The sequence below is a fragment of the Uloborus diversus genome, chromosome 1, assembly GCF_026930045.1.
Source record: "Uloborus diversus isolate 005 chromosome 1, Udiv.v.3.1, whole genome shotgun sequence".
In the NCBI taxonomy this organism is placed as follows: domain Eukaryota; kingdom Metazoa; phylum Arthropoda; class Arachnida; order Araneae; family Uloboridae; genus Uloborus; species Uloborus diversus.
In genome coordinates this window covers 52,095,470-52,117,427 of record NC_072731.1, presented here as the reverse complement: position 1 = coordinate 52,117,427, position 21,958 = coordinate 52,095,470, and the positions used below count along the sequence as shown (strand labels likewise).

Sequence of the window (21,958 nt, the reverse complement as noted above, 5' to 3'; positions counted from 1 at the left end):
TGATTCAATGGAAACTGTCAGCATTTCTGGGGGTTGGCGAGCGGCAGCGAGTAGGGGTATGTAGCGCATCAGTAAATAAGTAAATAAAAATCTTTCAGCGAGTGTTTAATGTCAGTATTTTCTACCAGAAAAGTATCTGAACACATAAATTCATTTTGATTTTTGTTCATGACGTCTTTGAATTAAAATTTTATGCACTGACTAGTGGTACCCGCACGGCTTTGCTCGTAGTAGAAAATTAAAAGGTCATTTGGCTTACCTGTAGAATTACAAATAATGGATGAAGAATTTCTCGCCAGTATGCTATGTTAATTTGCTCGTCCAAGTTATGGTAATTCGCACGGTAAAATAGGCTTAAAAATGGAACAGAAAAGAACAAAATCGAATTTTTGAAAAATCGCTTCGAGGTGCTCACCCCTATGCTACGAACTAATTCTGTGCCAAATTTCATGAAAATTAGCCTATGTGTCCCTATGTGCGTAACATAAATCCGGAGACATAGACCGGAGACATACAGTTTTATTATTAGTAAAGGTGAATCTGACAGTTTGGCTTTATGCTTCTTGTTTTTTCTCTCTCTTTAAATGAACTTTGCAAGATAACATGGGGGGGGGGGGACGCTTTATCTTTCATAAAGCTTATTCTTTTTCTTATCTGAAGTTTTCTTATCAATCACGGTCCTTAATTCTGCTTTGTAATTGAAAAGATAAAAATAACGTCTAAGCTCTTATGTGGCTCTATGAAATGGCTTTTAAACACTTCTGTAAGAAGCACTGCTACATCCATCTGTAAATATCTTGTGGTATGTTTAGAACAGATTTTTATTTATGTCATATGATATTTTATTTGCGCTATTTAGGTTTACTGATTATTATCCGAATTGTTATATAGACGAAGAGCTAAAAATTTGTCAATTCACCTAGTAATGGTAGATTTGAACAGATAAACACAATCCAAATATATCCTTAATGCGTTTTCCTGCACTAATTTATCACATTCTGCTTTTGAATTTATGATTTCTCTTATGTGTGCATATATATATATCGAGAGATTATAAAAGTATTTCAATGGTGTAGTTATTCAGAAAAACTTTATAACGTTCTTAACTACTGGGCTTATATATTTTTTTTCTTTTTATTTTATTTATTTATTATTATTTTTTTTTTTTTTTGGTTTCACGCAGTCGGGTTTTTTACTTTTATTTAATAATTATTTTTTATTTTACGCTTTTTACTTAATTTTCATTGACTTAGTTATTAAGATTATAAGACGGTAAATTTCGCATTATTGTCATTTCATTGCGAGATGATGATATTAATTAAATAATTTGCGGTGGTCTAAATAGTGATTATTAGTCTCTCTAGGGACCTAACTGGGCTTAAAGCTTAAGAGTGTTTTTTTTTTAGAAGTAGAGAACTTTAGGTTCAAATAAAACACAGTTAAATGTTGTTAATTGCCATGAAAGTTGCTTTATTCGAAAGATGATTCTTTGCCATTTTTATTTAAATATGATTTCTGGCATATGGCCACCTAGAGGCCATGGCTCGGAGATGATGATGGCTCGGAGAAAGTCTAATCTGAAAGTCCTATTTTCTCACTTTTTGCAACAATAGAGGCCCTATGTCAGTACAGTAAAACCTGTAAAGTTGACCACCTTTGTAAGTTGACCACCTGTCTTATGTTGACCGCTTTTGTCAGGAACGGAATTATTCCTATCTTGTATAATGAAGGAAAACCTCTGTAACTTTACCACCTTTCTATCTTGACCAATAATGTACCCCAAATTTGGTTTGGAGTATTGTAAAAAACCCTTTGTAAGTTGACCACTTGGTTTATTTTTTAAAACTTAATTTAGCAAATTATTTTATTTTTTTATTATTTTTTTTATAGCTTTCCAAGAATATTTTTGATGCCAGACCAGCATTTTACCAACTAAATAAAACAGTAGCATACTAAACCTCCTTGTAAGTTTAACCACATTAAAAAACTACTAAGAACCCTTTTATTCTCCAAACTTGTTTTTCTTTTGTTGTTCTATTTGAAATTACCTTTTGTACTCTCTGTTCAATGAAAACATTTTTTTTGTAGAAAAGTACAAAGTATTTTTTTCCGGTTGCAATATTTTGTGGCAACACTGGAATTGTGCTAGATTAAAAGTTACTTGCGTTGCAGTATTTCTGGTGCAAGGGATTTAGAAATAGGACATTTTCATTTTTAACTGCCTTTTAGAAATATGAGAGTCCAGCTTGTTGTTCTTTGTGTTATAGTTTTACATAAAATGGCTTCAAAAAGAAAGTTGGTTGAACTTGAGATTGATGAAAAGTATGAAATATTAAAATTAACTGGAAAGGGAGAAATCCAGAGAAAATTAGCTGACACATATGGAACTTCCAAAACTATTGTCTAATAAGTGCGCCAAACTTCAATAAGGAGTTATTTTGTTGAAAAGTAGATCATCATGGTTATAAATGTATTAAATGTATATGAGAAAAAAAAATAAGCGAAAAATATATTATTTTTGATTAGCTATGAATTTTTAGGAACTATTAATATCAAATAACTTTTTATAAACAATTTTTTTTTGATCAATTTACTGAAATTTTAAATTTATATGGCACATTATAAGTCATTCTGAGAAAATAACCTCTAAAAATATTTGAATAACATTTTAAATTGTTGTTTCAAAGTAATGTTAAACAATGAAAGTGAGTTGAACGGAAAGAGTAAGTGTCAATTAGTCAAAAAATGAATACATGGTGCAAGAAGTGACAAAAAGAAATAAAATAAAATAAAAAATCACTACCCCCTTTATAAGTTGACCACCTGTCTAAGTTGACCACCAAAGTACTGCACCGCAAGTGGTCAACTTACACAGGTTTCACTGTAATAAGGTGGCGAATGTTCTCTTCCAAGACGTCAATCGTCTGTGGCTTATCGGTGTAGACCAGAGACTCCACATAACCCCACAAAAAGTAGTCCAGCGGTGTTAAATCGCATGATCTTGCAGGCCAATGCACGGACCCATTACGCAAAATTATTCGTTCACCGAACGTTTCTTTCAATAAATCAATTGTGACGCGCGATGTGTGCCATGTTGCACCGCCTTATTGTCTATTCATGATGAAATAGCAAACCGAACTGAACACAAACAAGTGACAGCTATTCCTATTCCTATTCAGAGTCACAACTGACTACAACTGTATTTATGTCGAGGACTGCATACTAAGTGCCTTGCCTCCATTATTTTATATACCGATAGTTGGCAGCACCATCACCGGATCGAACAGTTAATGAGAATTTAGAACTAGTCCAGGAGCTAATAGCAACCTGGTGCTAGCACCCCCAGAGGTATCGTTTCACTTGGAGGACATTGAGACCACGAGCATATTTAACGTCGCCCAGTTCCCTTTAATGACGACGGTGGGTCTTCGACCATCGAGGTTCAAACCCAGGACCCTCTGGCCCCGAATCCGACACTCTACCGATCGGGCTACCACGGCCCCAAGTGACAGCTATCAAAATGGCACACATATCAAACAGTATTGCCAACTTAAAGTTCTATACCTATAAAAAAAACACCCTTTACATATGCTGACCTTTAGCAAAAATGCGCGAACTTAAATCAACCACAGCCCAGCTATATAAACAGCCTGGCTCGGAAACGTCGTCAGTCAAATCTTTCTCGCTTGTCAGATATAGAACTAAGATACAGAACTAAAAAAGCCCGTCAAGAAAGTACACCTTTCGAAACTCAGTCCCCTGAATAACGACAAAAGCAAATGAAAAATGTTAGAGATGAAAATCGAATTCGTAGATTTAGAAAACAAAAGACATTTAAACAAATTATGAGATTTAGAAAACGGTACCTGCATTTGTCGCACGCTGTGTGGCACGCAGGTAGCGTGCGACACGATCCCGAACTGACTTAATGGCGACTGGTTATTGATACGGTGGAATATTTATCATGGTGAATTTTGATTACTGTCATGTGTTTAGTGACACTCCCAAGGTTAAAACAAATCTATTGACGTAAAAATTATCGAAATTGGCCAAGGCGTTTAGCCTCTAGAACGCCACATAGGAACCAACATACATATAGACTCATAAACACAATACGTTCCTTTGCGTCACGCACGCGCAGTCGGGTAAAAAATGAGAACTGAGTGACTTGGATAACAATAAGCGATTGACAGCATTAATCGTGATCACATTAAGTGGAGTATACTGTGTAAAAATTCCTATTTTACAAATTGTTGCTTAAATTATCCATTTAGTAGACAGAGAGAGAGAGTTTGGCTCACCCGCGATTTGTAAAATGCTTTTAAACAGTTTACAAATTGATCTTAAATTACGAGTGTCTGATTTACCATGTCACAATTGCGAGGGGCCCCGAAGACGGTTCAAAAAGGCGGATGAAAGTTTTTTACGCAGTTATGTTCATCTCTAAGCGGTTTCCAAAAATGCAATGTAAAGAGCCTCGAACCTGTAAATCCGTCACTTTAAATTACCATAGCAAAATATTCCTAATATATAACTTTAAAAACTTTGCAATATAATGATTTTTCTATTTATGCATGCTCATTACTTTACATTCAGCTGTTCCCAACCGGTGGTTCGCGAACCCCTGGGGGTTTTGCGAAAAAAAAATATTGTAATGGTGGAGTTTTAACATGCCTGTTTCTGATGAAGTCTAATGTTCAAACGGTTTCAAGCAAATTTTGCTCCTTTCTTCTTCATTTGTCTTTCGCACATTCGATACTCTTAGCATGAAAACATTACATGGGGCATATGCGAGTGTCTCAAATATTTTGATGTTTTGTTCCTTTACCATTTGATGCCGACGAAGAGCCCTTCTCTTGTGTTGAGTCCAAAATGCATAGAAGTGAGATCACGCTGTTGTTTGTTGCTATAATTTTCACGAAAAATAAATTACTTTAGAAAACTTTCGTGGGTGAAAATTTGGCAGTGTGAGGTTCAAGCAGTAAAAAAAAAAAAAAAAAAAAAAAAAAAAAACGGAATTTAATCATATGCAACTTAATTTGCGCTATATGTAAATAAGGAATTTATGAAATTTGTGAAGAAAATTTCTCTTTTGTAGTAAGTGAGCTTAAAAATATTTGTTAATGCGTATATTAATGCGTATATTGAAAACAGAAGGTTCTGTTATTTTTTAATATACGCATTTTACTCCGCACTTATAGCATAATTACAAGAAAATTCTCGATCAATCAAACGATTAATTTGCGCAGTATATCCTTATCAAACAGCTATGCTCGTAGTCCTTTTCAAGAAGATCTTTTTACCCGACTGCGCGTGCGCGACGCATGTATGTATGTCCGTTTCTATGTGGCGTTCTACAGGCTAAACGTCAGAGGCGTAGGAACTTTGTAGAAGTAGGGGGAGCTGGGACACATTATGAGAAGTGTCTGCTATGTAAGGGGCAGAAGCAGTGGCCCCTTTAAATAATTGGTGGGGGGGGGGACTTTAATTTTTTTTTCCACATATGAAATTAGCTTCGAAGCTTCCATCTCTTTTTTTTCTTGTATCAATTATTTGTGGAGAGAATGAGGTGATAGAACTTCTGGTTTTGAAAGATGGTCAGTCAGTACTCGATGATGAGCACGTAGAAATATAGGAGTTTTGGGGATCCTCCCCCGGAAAATTTTCAGAATTCTTGTTCTAAAAACGAATTTTTAGGCGATCTTTGGCAATGTTAAGGGGAGAAAAGGTTTAATACCTTCCCTGAAAATTTTTCGAAATTAATGTCTTAAAAACGCGATTGTATACCATATTTGTTGACTTTAGTGAAAATATGACTCGAAGGATTGTCGATCGATTTTTCGAATCGATTTACATCTCCCGCCCAATATTTCGATTTTGAAGTCTTAAACATAATTGTAGACAACCTTCAATGATGTCAGAGGAAAAGATTGTACTAGGGCTCTACTTTGGAAACTTTTAAACTTGAAGTCCTACTAGAGAGCGTTTTTCAATGATGTTATCAGAAAAGGTTCAGAGGTTCCTTCTCGTTAATTTTTTCGAAATTGTAGTCGCTAAAACACGCGACTGTGGATCATATTCGTTGGCGTTAGGGGCCCAGCAATTTTTTTAAATTGAAGTCCCAAAAACGGAACATTACATAATCTCCCATGTTATTGGAGGGCAAGGTATCCAGGGACTCTCTTCCGGCAATTTTCAGGGAATTGGAGCCTTGAAAACAAAATTTGAGGTGCTCTGTAATAATTTCGGAGGAAAGGGGAGGCTTCGACAGTGTAGCATTTAGAAGAATTTCTTACTTTCTGAGAACTAGAAAAAGGCGAATAGATGAAACAGGAGGGCGGAGAAACAGAACGTTGGAAATGTGTTAAAATGAAGTGTTCGTTATATATTATATTGTTCAGATAAGTTTTTGTAAAAGTCTTTGATAGAAACTATAAAATATTAATATAATAATATTGTTGGGGTTTTTTTCTGCAATAGTAGATGAAAAGTAACAATTTTGTCATGAAAATATATCTGTAAGTGACAAAAAAAATCGTAATTTAGAAAGCAAAAAAACAAGAATAACTGTAACTTCGTAAAGTATAATCTGAGGGGTCAGATAACTTAAAATGAGATAAGTTTTTGGAAAGTTGAAATTATTTGAACAAGTACAAACAACCTTAGCAATCTTTTTTAGTTATGTCTGGAGCACCCATGCTATTCATATTTAAATGCCAAACTGACTCATCACTCCCAGCTTGCTAGACACTTAATCTTTTGTTCTAGAATTATAAAGAAATTAGCTCAAAAATCAAAAATAGGATGTTTTTTCTAATTTGTGTGGTCTTAAAAATGTATTCTAGATGATCTTTGTTAATGCTAGGGTGGAAAAGTGGCCTGGGAGCGTTTTCCTCGGCATTTTTCGAAAATGAAACTTGAAAAATTTTATATTTTTTCTCTAATTACGTTAAGGAGGTTACTATTTTAGGGTTCTTCCTGGAAATTTTTTCAAAATTGTTGCTCTGAAAACGCAGTTTTAGACATTATTCGGAGATGTTAATTAGAGGAGAAATCCGGGGCCCCCCTCCCAGATATTTGTCGAAAATGAACAATCTAAGAAACGCAGCTGTGTGCCTTCTTTGATATCGTTATGAAGACTGGAAATTTTTGCAAATTGGAGCTAGAAAAACAATTTTATTTGACTTTTAATGATGTTAGGGGTGAGTTTTCGGGTGCTTTACCCCAGTAATTATTTGAAAGGTAAGGTCTTAAACGAAATTTAAGATTATTTTAAATTATATTGGCGGAGGTGGAGGGAGGGGGGGGGGCTGAAACTCATTAATAAAATTTTCGAAGTTAGTTGTCAAAACGCAGTTTTAGGTGATAGTTGGCTATGTTACTGGAGGAAAGGTTCGGGATCCATCTTCAGCAATTTTCCAATAGTGAAATTCCAGAAACGCAATTTTAGATGACTAGTTCACCCACGCGAATTATTCGAGTTCAAAGGAAGAATTTTCTGATTTCAATGCAACCTCGAGATGCTATAGACCAGCGGTTCCCAACCTTTTTCTCTTTGCGAACCCCTTGGAACAGGCAAAAAAGTTCGCGAACCCCCTGATGTTGAAATTAGTAACATGTAAGAAACAATAAAAAAACAGCATGTTTGCTTTCCATTTTTTGCAGCATTTGATTGCAATAAACAAAAATATAATTGTAAAATATCATTAAGTGCAAATATTAATAAAAAGTTAAAACTACATTTACAAGAAAAATTATAAACAAGAAGTTTTATAAACCAACTATTTTTTTAAGCATACTTTAAATTGGGGAAAAAATCCTTAATGCGATATTTGTGGCTGTTTGACGGAACAAAGAAATTGAAAGTTTGGCTCAATGTCTGACAGTTTGAGTCTTAAATCAGGCTCTGCATTCAATCTGCTTCGGTATTTATCTTTGAGATAAGTATAGGAGGAAAATCCTTTCTCTCACAGATATGTTGTACAAAATGGTAATAAAATTCGAATTGCTTTTTTGGACAAAACGGTATAGTCATTTCTTATAGCACTGAGCCAGAAGTCAATTAACGAGAGCTCTTTAAAGGTAGTTTTCAATGAATTTATCACAGGATAAATCGATGAGCATTTCCTTTTCAGGTAATGTCAGGGTGTTCTCTAAGCATGGATTTCCTTCAAAAGGATTGCGTATCCAGTTGTTTGAGAGAGGGACGTTACGCCTATTAGGAAAATACTCGTCAAAAGTTAGTTCAAGATGTTGCAGATGTTCACATACATTTCTTTTAACGCTTTCATCAAGTTTCATTGAGTTTTCTGATAAAAAACTACTAAGAGAAGTGAAACAAGAAAACTCACCCATTTCCAGGCATTGGATCCAGAAATTCAATTTTTTTACTATAGCTTCAATTTTATCATATACAACGAAAATATTAACAACTGCACCTTGCAAGGATAGATTTAATTCATTTAATTTTGAAAAGATGTCAGCTAAATATGCAAGCCTTTGCATCCAAAGAGGATCGAATATGCAAGTGGACAAGTGAAATGGATGATCAACAAAAAATGCTTGGACTTCTGACTTCAATTCAAATAAGCGTGTCAAAATTTTGCCACGGGAAAGCCATCTAACTTCTGTGTGAAGAAGTAAAGTAACATGAAGGCTCTCAATTCCTCACAAAGCTGCGTGACGGCAGTTTGTGACACGTGATTTTATGAAATTTACAATTTTTACCGCATCATTCAAAGTAGCGGATAATTCTGCGGGAATACGCTTACATGCTAATGCTTGTCTATGAATGCAGCAATGAGTCCATTCAATTTTCTCGTTGATCTTCTTTACTCGCACCACAAAGCCAACAAATTTTCCTGTCATTGATTTTGCACCATCCGTGCACACACCCCACACACAAAGACCAATCTATTCCATTTTCTTCAAAATAACTGTTGACCAGTTCGAAAATTGCTTCTCCAGTTGTGTTGGTTTTCAAAGGTTTTTCAAATAGTACATCTTCTTTAATTGTATCGTTAAAAATGTACCTAACATAGACAATATTGCAGCGTTTGCTACATCAGTCGACTCATCAAGCTGGATCGCAAAATTATTCTCTTTTATTCTATTCACAAGTTCTTTCTTCACATTACTTGCCAAATCAGTAATTCTGCGTGGTACTGTGTTGTTTGATAGCGAAACCAGGTCAATTTTTTTGCTGACTTTTCTCCCAGCATACACTTAGCAATATCTTTAGCACACGGTCCAATTAAATTTTCTGCAATTGTATGTGGCTTTCCAGATCTTGCAATTCTATAACTGACTCGATATGAAGCTTCAAGGGCCATTTTACTATCTTCGTTGGATTCTAACAGGAACGTAGAGACGCTACGCTTTTTATTATATTCCAATTATATCCTTTTAAAATATTCGATAGGTTTGTCCTTGTGTGTCGGATGCTTTGTTTCGAGGTGTCTTCTCAGAAGTGACGGTTTCAAACTGCTGTTCGCTAGAACTTCGTTGCAGAGAAGACAAAGCGGTCTAGGTTCAGACTCTTCTCCAGTAAAATAAAAGCCCATTTGTAAATAGTCACTGTCATATTTTCGCTTTTTTCTCCCCTAGTTCACTTTTCTGTTTAGTCGGGGGAGGCGGCAGTTCATTACAGCTATCTATTTCAATATCCTGTGTTGATTCGAAAGTTACTGCTGATGTTGCGGGTTTATCGATTGACTGCTTGTCCATTTGTCGCTCAACCAAACTACCAGTTTTCAACCATCGATCCATAACAGCAGAAAGTTATTAAATCATAAAAATTACCAACACGATTATAACTTCACAGAGTAGCAAGTTTACGTAGCAAAACCAATTGCAAACAAAATCACTTGTTTTCAAGCATCTCTAAAGTATCTCTAAATACGTCTGTTAACAACTATTTCCCCAGAACTATGAGCATGCTGATGTTATATATTTTTGAAAACGAACAGATGGGTAAAATCCAGTAATAAATTTTAAGTTTGGAGCCTTTTGCTGTCATGTCTGCTATTCGATGACTGAATTCGACGGAAATTCCCGAGTTATATTTCAACCAGATTAGAAATAATACCCCTATGATGCATTGTTTGAGAATTCTTTATCTTTTTCGACATATGTATATTATGTATATTGTTTGATTGACTCCACGCGATGGCGCCTTTTTAAGGTCATCGTGATCCCCGCCACAGCTTAATACAACGTTTCTGCATGGCGCCTCGCAATAAAGAAGGAAGGATATCTCTTTTTGTTGTCTATCGAAAAAAAAATGAGAAAATTTCTTTTTAACCAAGATTATAAAACCGCTGAAAGATTTTTTTTTTTTTTTTTGAGCTTAATGCAAGAGTCTGGCGCGTTTTCAAATTAAAAAAAAATTTAGTAACTATGTGTGCAAATTGAATATTTTATAATTTTTTTACCTAACTAGGAAAAATCCGCCATTGCACCGAAATTTTCGCGAACCCCCTTCCTGCACCTCGCGAACCCCTGGGGGTTCGCGAACCACCGGTTGGGAACCTCTGCTATAGACCAAAGCAATGCGTAGTAAAGCAGCAAAATAAATTGAAATTTATCCTTCTGCAAAGTCAAACTTCGATTTACCCTCTTAAAATCAATGTTTTGTTTCTTGATTTTAACAACAGATATACAGCTTAGAATTTTGCATATTAGTGGAAACAAACAAAAACCCATTAAAACGATATTTTTCGGCCCAGATTTGAACTCCCACCCTTTCCCTCATTAGCACGCTGCTTTATCCAACCAAGCCAATGTGTCTTCGCTCTCCGCTGCTATTCATTTCCAAAATTATTTGAGTGGTTTGGTTTTTTCATAATGAAATTTTCAATTTCTAGCCTTATATTTTTATTTGTTTAAAATACAAGCGTTTGCGGCTTCCGTCAAAAAAAAAAAAAAAAAAAAAAATAACATTTTGAATTTTTTGGTAGTTCAGACTTATCTTAGTTTTTACACTTTCTTTTGTTTTAGATGTCATGTCTCCAGAACATCGCTATAAAATTTTTGTTTAATTTCGCCTTTTGTATTTAAACACTTAGAACTAGCACACTAGCAGTGGTGTGACTAGTCATAACATTTTTAAATCTCGCCTTACTCTGTTTCAACTTTTTCTCTAATTAAAATGTATTTTGGTGGCACATATATTTTTCTCTACTTAATCACTATTTTCATGATGATATTTTTACCAAAAAAAAAAAGAAAACAAAATTTAAAAATACCGGCAGCCCCTATGAAGTTATGTTTATTTACGTATTCATTTTTTACTTGACTGACGCTTGTCATAGATTTGTACTAAACAGTGAATACTTTCTTTTCGTTAAAATATGCTCGAAACGTACGTTTCAGCGCTCTTCAGAGGTAAATCATAATGCATAACCTTGCTTGGATGTTACTAAATAATATTCAGAGATTGCATTTTGTTTCAAATTTTGCAGAAAAACTCTTTTTGACACTTTTATTCTATTTGTTCATTTATCATTTCTATTACATGTTCTTAAGATCGTAAAGGTTTCCTTTCTGCTTTTTTTTTTTTTCATTTCTAATATGAAATTGGTGACGCCATTTCAGAAAAACAGGGCTGGGGGTAGCAAAGGCCTCCTTGGTGATGGCTCTGGCGCCCCCCCCCCCCCCAAAATGTTCGGTTATGCTACGCCTCTGACTGGTACTAATTTTCGCAGGCCGCGGAGTAGAGTCCACTTTCCCGCATTTCGGCAATCAAGAGTGTCTAAACAGTGAAAAAAAAAGATGAAGGTGAATTCAAGTGCACTGACCACTCCATCTGCACTACATTTGTTGTTCATTGGGTAGAAATTCCGAAATTCCCAAAAAAGGCATATCACATTTTTGAAATCAGGTTTGAGGTAAACACTGTACGGCAAAAAGCAGCAGTGCAAGAATTTTTCCGGGGGAGCTAAGCCGGTCTGAAATATTCCAGGGGGAGCTCAAGCTCCCTCAGCTCCCCCGGTTCCGACGCCTATGCTAAACGCCTTGGCCAATTTTGGTAATTCTTACGTCAATCGATTTGTCTTAACCTTGGGAGTATCACTAAACACATGGTAGTAATCAAAATTCACCATATCAACAACCAGTTGCCATATTTTGTCAGTTTGGGATCGGCGCACGTTTGATGTTGCACACTGTGTCGCACGCAACCTGCATGCGACAAATGCAGGTAGTTTCTGCTGCCTGATTTTGTTTGTTTACTAAGTCTACTAATTGGGACCTCCGTGGCCGAGTGGTGTAAGCGATTGCTTCTCCCACTTGAGGCGGTGGATCAAGACACCCTCGCTCCAGATGTACTTTCCCCTCTCTCTGATGTAAATTCTTTCATGTGTTCTGTGTTTGTATTTTGTACTGTAATAAAAAGTATATTATGCGTAACGAAAGCAAGACACTCAGATTGTAGTCCTCATCAAAATAAATCCGTGCAATAAGCATCAAAAGAAAGAAAGTCTACTAATTCGATTTGCATCTCCAACATTAGTACGGTGCAAATAGACCAAAAAAAGGTCTAACCTCAACATTCAAAGTAAAAGTTTCCCGTCAACTCCAAACTGTTGTATACTGTCCACATATTGTTTGGTAAAAAGTTACACCGTTTTCAGCGTCGGGTTTTGGGGGGAGGGGGGAGAAGTAGGTAAATTAGTAGTTTTTATCAGTTTTTCTGAAATATTTAGAAAACTATGGTGTTTAGCGCGAAAAGTGCAATATACAAAATAATCTACACTAAATTACGAACAAAATGGTCCTAAACATTATTTTGTTAAGTGAACGGTTGCAGAGTTACGATAGGTGAAAAATAGAAATTTTTCGTATTTTTTTTAGATTTTTCGGAAAAAAAAAATTCATTATCACTCGGGAAACTAATTTTTTGTATGAGGAGTGTTTTGCAAAAGCAAATTGCGATTTATGGGGCCGATGGTATGTTTGTGATTAGCCCTTAAAGGAACGACAACCTCACCACCTACTCAAGGGGCTCTACTTTTAAGGGAAAAGAAGCATTCATGGACCGTGGTTATATAAATTTGCGGCACGGAGAAACCCAAACTTTCTCTAGACAATGCCACAAAAAGAATGAATATATTTTAAACATAGATGATTTTAAATTATAAAAATTCTTAACAATTATGACTTACAGTTATATCATTTTTAATAATAACATTTTTATAAGTGCAGCTTTTGAAGTTTTTTCTTTACAAAAAAGGAATATTTACCTGTATATTGCAACCATATTTCATCAAACTTTTTGACGTTCGTAAACTGAGTTCAGTACTAATATTTAATTAAAATGTAGAACGTTGAATGCGACATATTGTGATGTAAGGTATTCACTAGGATTCAGTCCTCTTCAAGCATACCACCGTCCTCTTCTAGATCTTCTAGATCAATTATTGCACAAGCTTGAGCAGTTTAGACCACTACTTCTGCACTCGCAGTTATGGACGCATTCGGCTTTTTAAACGCGCACTACGAGGGAAAGTAATTCCTAGGGAGTTTCAGAAGGCATTGATGTAATTGGTCTCAGGCATACACCCATCTTCTCCCCCCCCCCCCCACTGGAGGTAAATTCTTTTCCTCATCCAGCCGCTGCTGAACCTGGTGTAGGTTCTATATGAAGGCTGCCTGGTTGCTGTTGAAGTGAGGGTAAGCCAACTTGTGTGTGTGTGTGTGAACAATGAATGTATGGGCTGCTTTGCAATAGCCTGCAAGTACCACTGGTAGCGAAAGCTATCTAGATCTTCAGTATTCTTTGCTTCAAACATCGCAAGAAAGAAATACTTTCCTGCGTCAGCCACCGCACTGGGGTCAGCTTTGGAATCGTTAAAGATTTAGAAGCTTCGTACGAAGAGCGTTGTTTTCTTACACTTTCCTATACGGTGAAATGTTTCCCTTTCTTGTAGAAAGATGATACATTGTCACATCCTGTGAAGGGTTATATTGCAAAGAGTACACCTTTCATATCTTTAATGTTTCGCTGAATGTCCGAAACAGTGCACACCTTCTCCTGCTGATTGCCTTTCTTTGGTACCACCATTTTCAATTTGTTTTCTGATTTTGTGTGAACATTCAACAATCATCGTCATCGTCACCCGATGCTTGATAAACTGTGCAACCGCCTCTTTGTAAGTACATTGTCAGGAGAGAAATTAGGCCCATTTTGTTCTTAGTGTTAGCCAGAAATTCACTTTGGTTGACAGTTACATCGATTGAGTCTTCATCTTTGATTTCAATGTTAGTAGTAGAACGTGATCTACGTAGTTATTCTTCATCTTTCGTGGTTCCTTGCTCGTATTCATCAAAAACAAGTTGCTGGCCTATAATGAGCAATTACGGAATTTATGTATTGCTCGCAAATCTGTCTGAAGGTAGCTGGGAAACGTCAGAAAACACGATGAAGAAGGTGATCTTCATCAATGATGTAGGACGCTTTTTCTAAATAAGGGGTGACCGATGATTCATTTGAATCTGGAACCAAAACAGACACCACTAGGAGAGTTGCTCCCCTTCCTTATCAAGCCTGATTCGTCGAACAAGGGTGATGGATATGCACGTAATTCGAATTAAAATAAAGTCGAGCCCGCTTATGAGAATATCGGTTAAAAGAATATCCAGCTTAATATAATACATTTTCAATGTACCAAACCAATGTAATGTGGTTATTTTTATCTCAATTTTTGGAATATCCCGCTCATTAGAATATTTTTTGTGGCAAAATGGCTATTCACTTAAGCGGGTTCGACAGTATTTCTTAAAGTCTCTCATATTTTCTTATAGTGCACACCATCCGATGTGAAAGAGGCAGGAGTGCACTTGGACTCAAGTAAATTTTTTTGCAGGCAGTGTGAAATTTTCTGAAACTATGAGGAAGCTCGACCCTTCTTGAGAATTATTTTTAAAGTTTTTTTTAAAATAATTTTTCAGTTTTAAAATGTGTTGTCAACCCAAAAAATTTGGAAATTTCCGAAATTTCGGATCACAAACACCCCTGGTATTAGGGTTCACACATACAGTGGTGTTGTTAATTATCATAGACTTTGTAATAGAGGCTAGAGACTGGACAGCTAACTTTCTTTTCAAGTGTATCTCTGAATGTTTTGTCCTCAATCTTTTTTGAAGCTAGTAGTCTAACTTCAAGTGCTTTCTCACAGTTCACGCAAATTGCAGAGAAACGGTTCTCGTTCCCAGTATTTCTATGTTTCTAACCCCATGTGGTGCCTCTTAGTTTCTTTTAGACTAGAATACGATTGTACAATATTACTTTTTAATAAAGTTGTTTAGTTATTTCTGTTTACGTAGTAGTTATAATTGCATTTTCCAAAAAATCTTGAAAATGCGAAAATTTTCTACTTTTACACCCGCCGTAACTCTGGAACCGTTCACTTAACAAAATAATGTTTAGGACCATTTTGTTTATAATTTAGTGTAGTATATTTTGTATATTGCACTTTTCGTGCTAAACACCATAGTTTTCTTAATATTTCGGAAAAAATGATAAAAACTACTAATTTTCCAACTTCTTTCCCCCCCTCCCCCCCAAAACCCGACGCTGAAAACGGTGTAACTTTTTACCAAACAATATGTGGACAGTATACAACAATTTGGAGTTGACGGGAAACTTTTACTTTGGATGTTGAGGTTCATGTCTAATTGCACTGTACTACATGTTGTTTTTGTTTTTGCCTTCATTCAAGGGACTGAGTTTCGCGACGTGTACTTTCTCGACAGGCTTTTTCAGTTTTGTGAGAAAGATTTGACTGACGGGACATTTCCGATTTCGCGTCATCATGAGTTATACAGGCTGTTCATATAGCTGTGCTGTGGTTGATTTAAGTTCGCGCATTTTTGCCGAAGGTCAAGCACATGTAGGTTTAAGCGGAGATAGGTCCCTAGAGGGACTAATTATCAGTAGTTTATACCACCGCAAGTTACTTAATAAGCCTCATGGTACAAACAAACTCTCTCAATGAAATGACAAGATTGCGAAATGTACCGTATCATTATCATAATAACTAAGTCAATGAAAATTAACTAAAAAGTGTAAAATAAAAAAATATTAAATAAAAACATAAAGCCCGACTGCGTAAAAACCAAAAAAAAAACTAAAAAGAAAAATGTATAAGCCCAGTAGTTTAGAATGTTATTAAGTACTACTGAAAAACTACATCGTTGAAATAGTTTTATAACCGTACATAGGTAAGACAAATCATAAATTCAAAAGCAGAATAGAAGGATCAACAGTCGGGGCCCATTCAAATTTTACGGGGTTCCTTGAATCAGAAAGAAATGGGCCTCTACTGTGTATCCTTCTATTCTGCTTTTGAATTTATGATTTGTCTTATCTGTGTACGGTTATAAAACTGTTTCAACGGTGTAGTCATTCAGTAGTACTTAATAACATTCTAAACTACTGGGCTTATACATTTTTCTATTTAGTTTTTTTTTGTTTTTGTATTTACGCAGTCGGGTTTTTTGTTTTTATTTAATAATTTTTTACTCATTTTACTAGAAGAAAAAAGTTCATTTAGTTAATCTGAGACAGTTCCCTGAAAGTTGTTTTAAAGATTATTCTTTAATTGATTTCTGATTTAGTGATAGAGATAAATGTAGCTTTGTGTTAGAAAAAATTCAACCAAATTTTGACTATCTTTGTTTCACGAATATCCCGTTTTCAAAATTTTTTTGTAGTTGATTGCAACTCAACACAGAATAATCAATATTTATTTATTGGTGAATTCGTTTTGCACTCATTTTTTAGCGATAATATTAGTTCGTAACAATATTTATAATTCTATGTTTTGCAGTTATGTTTTCGTTCTTTTTATAAACTATGGAGCAGCACCAAACTAAAAAAAAATCTTCCAAATTTTATTTTCTATGTGTGTGTGTTTGTTGTCGCGCGGTTTTTTTTTTTTTTTTTGCTTGTTTTATTACCTAGCACTCAAGGGGTTCGCCAACTTCTTCCAGAGTTTGAAAGGGGTTCGCAAGGGAGAAAAGGTTGGGAACCGCTGACTTTACATGACAGTTATGAAATCTGTCACTGTTTTAATTACATTTAAAACACAGGAATTATTTTGAATAATTAAACAATTATTTCAATTTCCTTAAACCAGCTGAGCAACTGAGCAAATATTCCCTTTTTTTCTTCTACAGTCTCTTTCCCACGTTTTGAATATGGAGCAATTACTAATTGCTTTTTAAGCTCACTCGACCGAGGTTGTTGTTGCTCTGATTTTTAGATGACCATGGCAACGAGAATAAGTCCAGTTCGTTGTTTATATACATATATTATGAGGACACATTTTTGTCGCCATGGTTACAAATCATTTGCGTTCATTCAAGGTTGAACTTATGAATTTTTGGACCTGGCCTCTCCGAACTCCACTGACCACTCCTGGGCGGTACCGTCTATACCCTGCACAGACACATACCCACACACACGCGCGCCTTCACTCACAAGCACATGCCTGCACACACACAAACACACGCCTGCACACACACAAAACACACACCACCGCCTGTGGCGTAGCTACAGTGATTGCCGCCCGGGGCGGTTTCTCAATTTGCCGCCATTTCATTGTGAAATAGCTCATACACAAAACAGTCAAAACGTGTTTAAATTTAAACTAGAAATTTAATTGAAGAAAAATAAGACCTTATTATGTTCTATGTACTTCAAAAGATAAAAAAAAAAGTGGGGGAGATAAGGGCCCACACTTGGTGAAAATTGTTAAATTTAAATCAAAAACCGCATTTTTAGTAAAGTTATTAAAAATGGCGCTTTGTCGGTTTGCTCCCGAGTTTTTTCAACATTAAGTCTCTTTTAGTGTTTCCTTGTTAAAGTTAGGGGATCGGTGGCCAACGAAAGGAAATTTTACGAAATTTTTAAATACAGCTTAGGTTACTTAGAAGAAGTCAAAGAAATCGGAAATGGTCGGATACTCAATGCGAAAATTTTAAGCTCTGAAATATGCAATTTTAGACTATCTTTGGCAACGCAATTGCATGCGTATTCTAACGCAGTTGTAGGCGTTAGGGAAGAGAGGGGCGCTGAGGTTTCTTACTGAAATGTTTTTAAAATTGAAATCAATTTTAAGGGTATCTTTGGTGGTTTGGTTGAAAAGGGAAGGTTCGGGTTCTTTCTCTGAAAATTTTTCGGCACCGAAGTCTCAAAAACGCAATTCTAGGCTATCTTTGGTGACGTTGAGAGGTTCTCTAACGTCTTTAAAAAAATGTTGTGAAGCCAAGCGGTTCTGTACAGAAACGTTACCGTAATTAACGTCCGACTTTGGGCTTTGTTTTATAATGTTAAGAGGAAGAGGGAACAGAGCGAGGTTTCCCTCTAAAAATCATTCTTAAAGTTGAAGTTCATTTTAGACTATCAGTCAGAAGGAAGGGTTAGCGAGCTCTCCTACTCACGCAAATTTCTAAGAAAATTTTGGTTTATCTTTGGGGACGTAAAGAAAAAGGGTAAAGAGATTTTCCGTCGGAATTTTTTCAAAATTGAAGTTTTAGAAACGCAGTTTTAATCTTTGGAGGTGTAAGGTAAGAGAGGGAGGGTGACAAAGATATTTGTCTCGGAAAAACTCCAAAATTGAGGTCCTAAAAACGTATTTTAGGCAGGGCTGGCAAGTTTCTGCCGGGGTGGTTAAAACCACTGGAAGAAACCGGTTAAAACCGGCATGGCAAAAACCACTTTCTGCCACATTTTCGGCAGAAACTGGCAAAAACTCTCAAAATGACAAAAAAAAAAAAAAAAAAAAAAAAAAAAAATTGACAGACAGTAGAAAATGCATGGAAAAAATAATTAATTAATAACAAAAGCCTAGTTGAATATACAATATTATCACAATTCAGAATCAAATGTTACATTGTTTGGACCCTGCAGTTGCTTCTTGGAAAAGGTGGTTCCAAAAATCTAAACAGTTTCTCAATTTAATATGCACGAATGAGAAACTTTAGAATATTCTTGCAACAGAAGAGCTAGCAGGCAATGCATCAAGAAACAAGCAATATTCATATGAAACTTTCAAATTGTATATATTTTTAAACTGGTCAATCATGAAATAACTAGGGTAGTGGTAAAAATTCGACTGGATAAATGAGTTTCGAGAAGTGGGGCCAATTTGTTTTGCAAAGCTGTGATCAGGGGCGGCAAATAGGGGGGTCAAGAAGGGGCGGTCGCTCCCCCAAATTTTTTGAGCAGAATGATAGAAAATGGATGAATTTAATTTATGTTAGTCGGAAATCAATGTTCTTTTTAAAAAATCTCGCTGGTTCTCAGTAACTATTTGATAAAAATCGATACAGACTAGAAAAAGCGTTTTGCGTTATTTGGATGATGACTTAGAAATTCATGAAGTATTTTCCGGCCTTTTCAGAACATTGAAAACTTTATAGAGAAGCGTGGTTAATTTCAATTAAAGAAGACATTTCCTAATATAGGCTAAATATTTCATACTTGTGCGCCCAATAGGAGAGGCCTGTGCAAAGTGATGTGGCTGCATGGTTTTCACAAGAAAATTCCTTGATATTTTACATTCACTTTTACGCTCATTTTTTAAGTGTATATTTATTTAACGAGTGTTCATCGCTTTCTTCTGCTAGAAACACGTTTCAGCTGCTCAATGCATTATATGTTTTCATAGTAACTTCTTAAAATGCATGTGATTATTGAATTAAAAAAACATATCAACAAATACCTTTTATGGGGCTTTATAATTATGCAATCTCGGAATGACACAAGATGGTCTTTAAGAGTTAAAACCATAAAAACATTTCTCGATAACTTCAAAGCAGCGATTTGACGACTAGAAGAATTATTGCAAAACGATTCTTTCAATGGTGAAAAAGCTCATGCCCTTTGGCATGTATGATTTCGTGCGAATTTTTATTCAATTTGTATTGAGGAAAGTTTTTGAAAAATGCTTTACTCTATCAAAAGATCTTCAATCCGCTACCCTTAATTTTCGGACCGTTCAAGCCATAGTTCAATCTACAATTGATCTGTGCGTTCGTACTACCATAGTTCAATCTACAATTGAAACTGAAAATAGATTTTACATAGATGTATTTGTTGTATTTCAATCAATCGTAAAACTTTTCAAAAAAATTCTTCCTCCCATCCAATTAAAAAAAAGTGACAAAAATTCACATGATGATGTGCAGTCAAACATTGATTTAATTATTTTTCTGTATGGTTGGCTCTATATTATCTGGATTGGATTTTGAAAACGAAAAATAAAATGTTTCAATTATGAGTAAAACTTTTAGCATGAGGCAAGAAAAATTACAAGCAACATACTGACAGATTGGTTATCACATCCAGAGAATGCATTTTCGACATTGTTATGAGCTCATCAGTCTGGAATAGTGAATAACAGAGCTGGAGGTAGATGACATCTCATTGAAGCTGAGATTGCCGACAAGACTAGATTATTCAATGATGAGAAATTAAGCCCCTCACAGTTTTTGAAGTTGCTAGGGTGATTTTCAAGAGCAAGATATAAAAAGTGTTTTCATACTTAACTTTGTTGCTTCAATTATTTTTTAGCTATTCCAATCAGCTCCTAATAGAGAATGATTTTGTATGTCTCAGGAGGTTAGAGAATTATGTTTTCGAAGTACAATGGGGGGGGGGGGACTTTTCTATTTAGCTGTACTGGCAAAACAGCTCGACACTGAGCACAGATAAATTAGTAACACGATTCCCTGCTCTTCCATTTTTCCAAAAATCATGCATTAAAATTTTTCCAAAAGGTATAAGAACTTTAGTATCGAGATGTTTTGTATGATAACTTATTAGAAAACGAATCAAAATTTTAATTGTTTCTGAACACTAATTTTTATTCATATTAAACCGATTTTATGAGCACTTCCTGTTAGCTAATGTGTGTTTGGTACCACACTGTCGTTATACATGTTTAAGAAACTCGACCCCCCAAATGAAAAGCTAAAATGCCGCCCCTGGCTGTGATATTAGGTACAAACTCTAGATTAATATTGGGTAGTAAAATTTGACACTTTCTTCTTGAAGCACATGATAATTTCAATCACAAGCAACTTAGATGAAGCTTTATTTGCGAGCAAATCACAAACAGTAATGCCAGTTTAATTCTGTATGTCACTCCTCTATCCTAAAGAACCCATATGATTTTCGTCCTTTGTTAGATTAATCCAAATGTTACGAGCATCAGCAACTGAAAAGTTCCCTTTCTGAACTAAATCAAGGGCACTAGCATAACATTTTGTTTTTTACAATGATGAAATGAAGTTTAATTTTTTAGTTTAAACAAATATCATTTAGTAATTACTTTAGTTTTTTAAGACAATTTTGTATTTGCCAGTTTCTGCCGGTTATAACCAGTTTCTGCCGGTTTTAACCGGTTATAACCAGTTTCTGCCGGTTTTAACCGGTTATAACCAGTTTCTGCCATTGGAACGGCAATAGTTTCTGCCGGCAGAAAGCCAACCCTGATTTTAGGCTATATTTGATCACTTTAGGAGATCATGGACAGTCAGGGTTCAAATGCTGTTTTCACAAATTGATATTGAAGTATCGAAGCTTTAAAAACGTAATTTTAAGCTAGATGTTGAGACTTTAGAAGAGAGGGTGGGAGTTTTCTCCAGGAAAGTTTTCAAAATTAAAGGCTTAAATATATACTTTTTGACTGTGTTTGTACGTTAGAGGAAACGATAGGGTTAGGGGCTCTACCCAGAAATTTTCCAACATTGAGGTCTAAAAATGTATTTCTAAACTATCTTTGGTGATATCAGGAAAAAGGATAAGATATTAAAACGCTCTCCCGGTCTAAAAACATTTCCCACTGTTCGAATACAGATTGGGGGTGGGAGAGATTCCCAACCGGAATTATTTGAAACTGTATACTTTGAAACACATTTTAGACTATGTTTGGATAAGTTGAGGGCCCAA

The 21,958-nt window shown here is 35.5% G+C and overlaps 1 protein-coding gene across 1 annotated transcript in view; it reads left to right on the top strand.

The window, feature by feature from the left end:
* Positions 1-701: 701 nt before the first annotated feature.
* Positions 702-21,958, top strand: part of LOC129234568 (retinol dehydrogenase 14-like) — a gene marked incomplete at its 3' end in the record, with an annotated part of 60,670 nt that continues 39,413 nt past the window's right edge. The window contains 1 exon segment of the mRNA XM_054868591.1: positions 702-802.